Here is a 6,000-nt window from a genome sequence, read left to right as displayed (position 1 = left end):
TTATTGTACACTTCTATTAGTAAGATAAAAAAGATAATTAGTGAGCACTCCCTTCATACACATTTATTTTTTTAAAAAATCATATACAGGTACCACCGGTACATATTATGTTCATTTTATAAATTATTAAAAATATCAAAATTTAAAATAAAATGAAATATAAGCATAAATTAATTTTTTAAGTTAAAGACTTAACACTTACTTTATGCACACAAATGGGTATTGCACATCCCACCATTGGAGACTCTGAACCAGAATGTGAAGCTCATGACATTTCATACATTTCTCTTGAAGAATTCATGATCCAGTAGGTATACGCTCTGTAGTGCATGTTGTAAAAGGAGCATCTAGGGTTACCTGGGAAAAATCAACAAAGGCTTTATGAAACAGGTGACATTGCACTGAATCTTGGAGGATGGGTGAGAGTGATGGCAAATGAAAGAATAGCATGTGCAAAACCATGCATTTGTGAAGGCCTCATGTATGGGAGGAGAAGAAAAATTTTAGCGTGTAATTAGAACCTTGAGTGTGGGGAGAAATAAAGTAGTGAAATAGTTTGGGGTCAGATAATGAAAAGTTACTTGTGTGATGCTATACTCTTTGACTAAAGAGTACCTTAGGTACCTGTTACCTTAGGTAACAGGGAAGCATTGAAAGTAAGTGGAAAGAGTTGGCAAACTATTACCATGATCTGGGGGAAAAGATATAAAAGGCAAAAACTGATGCAGTGGCAGTGGGATGGGAGGAGGAAATGGATCCAAGAACTGTAACTGAATTTGGACAGGAATGGCTTCCTTGTTGAACAGGTGTGGGTAAGGGGAAGAGGGAGAAATTGAGGAAGAAACCTGGGTTTCTACTAGGATTGGAGTGGAGAGTGACTCCAGTGGTGATCAGGGAACTTGTGTCCACTTTTCAGCTGTACTGTAGACTGAAGAAAGTGCAGCCTCTGGAACCAGAAGAGGCCTAGGTTCAATCCCTGGGTCAGGAAGCTCCCCTGGAGAGGGAAATTGCAACCCACTCCAGTATTCTTGCTTGGGAAATCCCATGGACAGAGGAGCCTGGTGGGCTACAGTCCATGGGGTTGCAAACAGTCAGACACGACTGAACGATTAACACTACTACTGAAATCAGAGCACCCAAGCTTAAATCACCACTGAGGCATTATCTGTCCTGTGTGAGCTAAAGCAATGTGCTCTGTCTCTGACTCACACTCACATCTCCACAGCCCCTATACACTGGGATTCCATAGCGTCTTTGGACAAAAATTGCCTTAAGCAACTGAGCTAGTAGGCTCTAATATTTCAGTTGTGAAATACTTGTCCTGTGACTATTACAGTGAATCACTGTAAACCTGGTTGGCTTAAAACAACAGAAATTTATTTCTCACAGATCTAGAGGCCAGAAGTCCAAAATCAGTGTCACTAGGTCAAAATCAAGGTGTCAGCAGGGCCATGCTCCCTTCGGTGGCTAGAGGGGAGAATCTCTTAGTTCTTCCAATTTTTGATGGCTGCTGGCATTCCTTGGTTTGTGGTAGCATCACTTTTATCTTTGAGGCCAGTATCTTCAAATCTGTCTTCATATACTTTTCTCCTCTGTATATCCATGTTAAAGCTCACTCTGCCTTCCTCTAATAAGGATACATGTGATTGCATTTAGGGCCCACCTGGATAAACCAGGATAAGCTCTCCATCTCAATATCCTTATTTTAATCAGATTTGAAAAGTTTTTTTTTTTTTTTTTCATATAAGGTAACGTTTATAGATAAGGATTAGGACCTAATATATTTGGGTGGCTGTTGTTCAGCCTACTGCAGTACTTTATTTAGTATTTGTAGAGTTTTCAGATTTTATGTGATGCAAGCCAGAATGCCTTTCTTCCTGGATTTTTTTCCCCCCATAGGAGAGAATGAATAAATTTGAGGAAAGCACAGGTTTTAAAATACTTTCAAGATCAAATGGCACTACACAAGTCAGATTCTTTTCCTTTCCTGTAACATCAAGCAGTTGGAAATTTGGCAATGTGTCGCCACAGATTATGAATAAATGGAAACTGTATGCTTAATCATTTCATTGATATTCAAAGTTGCCAGGTAACACTACTTCCATTTCCTCTGCTTTCAATAGAATAGATTTACTTAAAATAGTTTATTTCCCAAAGCGGGCAACTTCCATCATGTTTTTCTGGCACTGTATAATTTTAGAATGCACAAATACAATATATTAGGACAGTGATACAATGTCTGTGATAGATATTGAAGAATGGCCTGCTAAGGTCCATTCCACTCTCCTATTAGAATGTCTTTATGTAAACTTGGGGGCTCTCCCTTGTGGCTCAGCCAGCAAAGAATCTGCCTGTAATGTGGGAGACCTGGGTTTGATCCCTGAGTTATTCGGTCCCATCACTTCATGGCAAATAGATGGGGGAACAATGGCAAAAGAAACAGACTTTATTTTTGGGGGCTCCAAAATCACTGCAGATAGTAATTGCAGCCTTGGAATTAAAAGACGTTTGCTCCTTGGAAGAAAAGCTATGTCCAATCTAGACAGCATATTAAAAAGCAGAGACATTACTTTACCAACAAAGATCTGTCTAGTCAAAGCTACAGTTTTTCCAGTGGTCATGTATGGATGTGAAAGTTGAACTATAAAGAAAGCTGAGCTCCGAAGAATTGATGCTTTTGAACTGTGGTGTTGGAGAAGACTCTTGAGAGTCCCTTGGACTGCAAAGAGATCCAACCAGTCCATCCTAAAGGAAATCAATCCTGAATATTCATTGGAAGGACTGATGCTGAAGTTGAAACTCCAATACTTTGGCCACCCAATGCGAAGAACTGACTCATTGGAAAAGATCCTGATGCTGGGAAAGATTGAAGGTGGGAGGAGAAGGGGACAACAGAGGATGAGATGGTTGGATGGCATCACCGACTCAATGGACATGAGTTTGAGTAAGCTCTGGAGGTTGGTGATGGACAGGGAGGCCTGGCGTGCTGCAGTCCATGGGGTCACAAAGAGTTGGACATGACTGAGCAACTGAACTGAACTTAACTGATGTAAACTTGAGACTGGAAAACTGAAAACTATGTTGACCAGTCTCCTTTGCATCTGTAATCTGGATGCAAGTTAGGTTCTATCTATTAGATGAAGTCATGACACATTTGGAAGGAAGAAGGTTGTGGGGAAAAAACCTCTTTTTCCCTGCCGTACACGGCATTCTCAGTACTTCACTTCTGATGTGTAGGCTTTTTCACTCTAAGCAATTTTTAATTCATTATAGACACCAACTGGGTGTCAGAGTGGAACTCGATTCTGACATTACCTGGAGATAGCATCAGATTCCACAGGTGAAAGGGCTTAGTCCTGTAAGACTCCACCCCATGTCCCCAGTTCTGATGCGAATCTTAAGTCCAGGTTATCACCTATGCTTTTGACGTACCTGCCACAAATAGGAGGTTCCCCAACCCCTCCATAGGTTTAATATTATGCTATAATGACTCAGAGAACTGAAGAAAATATTTTCCTTACTAGATTGCTAGTTTATCATAAAGGTTTCAACTCAGGAACAGCCAGGTGGAAGAGATGCATAGGGCAAGGTATAGCAGAAGGGCACAGAGCTTTCCATAGTCAGGGGATGGCTGATCGTTCCCTTGGCAACCAGCCTTTATCTTGAAGCTAACCGAAAGTCACGTCATTGATAAAAACTCAGGTGTGATTGAAAGGACCTTGTTATGAATAATAACAATACCTTTATAATTATTTTAATTATTTATTTTTTGTCACGTGGGGTCTTTGTTGCTTCACTCAAGCTTTCTCTAGATGCGGGGAGCGGGACTTCTCCGGGTTGTGGTGCACAGAATTATTGTTGTAGTTTCTCTTGTTGTGGAGCACAGGTTCTCCATGCAGGGCCTTCAGTAGGTGCAGCACAGGGGCTCACTGGATGCGGGGTGGGCTCTAGAGCATGGGCTCAGTAGCTGCAGGGCACTGGTTTAGTTGCACTGCAGCATGTGGAATCTTTCCAGACCAGGGATCGAACCCGTGTCCCCTGCCTTGGCAGATGGGTTCTTATCCATTGCATCATCAGGGAAGTCCTATCATCCTTATCATTAAGGAAATTCCAAGGGTTTTAGTAGCTCTGTGTCAGGAATGAGGGCAAAAGCCAAATATTTCTTCTAATAAATTTTTTTTAATTATTTATTTTAATTGGAGGCTAATTACTTTACAATACTGTAGTGGTTTTTGCTATACATTGACATGAATCAGCCATGGGTGTACATGTGTCTTTACAAGTCAAAATATTACAAAGGTGGCTAGAAGCCATTTTCCTGCCAGTTTTGGCTCTTCTCTTATAGCTGGCAGATATTTCTGCGGCAGTTTTCCAGGGTCTATTCTCCTGCATCCTGGCTGTCTATGCATGTGCAACACAGGCAGCAATGACTTTATTCCCTTTTTTCCTGTTTCCCCATTTCTGGGTCACAGCTGCAGGGGTGCACTCGAAACTCAATAATTCCAGTGGTGGCCCAGAGATAGTAGCTCTTCCAGCATATAGTTCTGTCATTTCTAGGACTCATTCTTAAAAAAGACTCAGCCTAGAGCCCTCTGCATGAATTATCCCCAAAATTTTGTCAGGACCTAATTCCCTGTATTCAGTTCCTTTCTACTTAAAATAACTACAGTAATTTGAGTGTGTGTTTCACTAAATACCAACTGACATTAATTATCAAGTGATGTGGAAGTGAACAGAGATCAATCCAATTTCAGGATTCTGAAAATTTAGCCCTATTTTTAGGAAACATGACTTCATTCCTTCCCTGATGTGTCTCCAATTTTCTTTTCATTTACAAAGCTCCGATTAAAATACAAGGTGACATATAACTTCCAACTTTCCAATAATAAAATCTCTGTTTCTTTTCTTCAAAACATATAGTGAAAGAATTCTCAAGAAAAAAGAAAACACATGATAAAGAAGAAAATATATGTTATGGGTATTATGTATTATATGTAGCATTATGTGTCAGTTAAAGCCAGGTCAAATGTTAAGATTGTCAAAGCTGAGATGGCTTTTTGATTCATTTAAAACGCTATCAGCTGATCCTTGAAATAGTAATTATTGGTTTTAATTATATCCATTTACTGATAAAAATGTTACAGTTTTCTGTTTGTTTTAGGCTATGACAGACAGTTGACTAAATATTGAAAATATTCTTATACCTAATAAATAGCAGAAGAGTTTAAAATATGGTCTTAATCATCAGGCTTTGAAATACGCTGAATAATTTGAGAGTCTCTAGAAGTTTCCTCTACTACAAATGATCTTCATTATAATTTTTGGAACATCAGCATTATCAATTACTTTGTGCTAAACTTTACTCTTTAGATATTATGCTGGTGTGTGGGGGCAGGCTAGGGATTAAGGCAACTCTAGGTATATTTATGTTGAGATGCCAGTAATTGTTCAGTTTAGATAAGACTGTTCTCAGAACTAATAACTAAGGGAAATTTATATGTAGTTGAACATAAAATTGGATGTGAAAGCTAACCATCAGTGTAGAACTGGAGTGTCAGAGGCAGGTCAGCTTCTTAAGTATTGGTGGGTAACAAAATGAAAATTTAAATTCAGATAGTGGAATGCTAAAGCACTGAGGCCTTGAAACAAAAGTGTTGAAGGCAAAAGTTCCAGAATTTTGTGACAAATTTTAGGTCAATGGATAAAAAAATACCCTCAATATTTTTCCTTCCCATATGCATAGCAGACATTGCATATTGACCAACCTTCAATTCTTCTAAATTGAGTCTTCAGTTCTTCTAAATATAACACTCTTAGCAGCCACTACCAATAAATAGATGTAAGAGGATGTGGCAGGAGCTTCTGATTTCCTACCCAACAGCTATTCTTCTTCCTTTCTTCTTTAGTAAAGAGCCGATCTCCCATGATAGAGAATGAAAAAATAACTCCAGATACTTAGGATTCTTGGATTCTCCAATTCAGTTCAGTCACTCAGTCATG

General features: G+C 39.3%; 1 long non-coding RNA gene across 1 annotated transcript in view; it reads right to left on the bottom strand.

Annotated features, from left to right (window-relative positions):
- Positions 1-239: 239 nt before the first annotated feature.
- Positions 240-6,000, bottom strand: part of LOC133071638 (uncharacterized) — a 264,630-nt gene continuing 258,869 nt past the window's right edge. The window contains exon 7 of the long non-coding RNA XR_009696488.1: positions 240-357. This is a non-coding gene — a long non-coding RNA (uncharacterized LOC133071638). The remainder of the gene's footprint in view (positions 358-6,000) is intronic.

Source organism: Dama dama, chromosome 17 (genome assembly GCF_033118175.1).
Source record: "Dama dama isolate Ldn47 chromosome 17, ASM3311817v1, whole genome shotgun sequence".
In the NCBI taxonomy this organism is placed as follows: domain Eukaryota; kingdom Metazoa; phylum Chordata; class Mammalia; order Artiodactyla; family Cervidae; genus Dama; species Dama dama.
The sequence above is the reverse complement of the archived record's forward strand: the minus strand, read 5'-3'. Positions and strand labels throughout refer to the sequence as shown.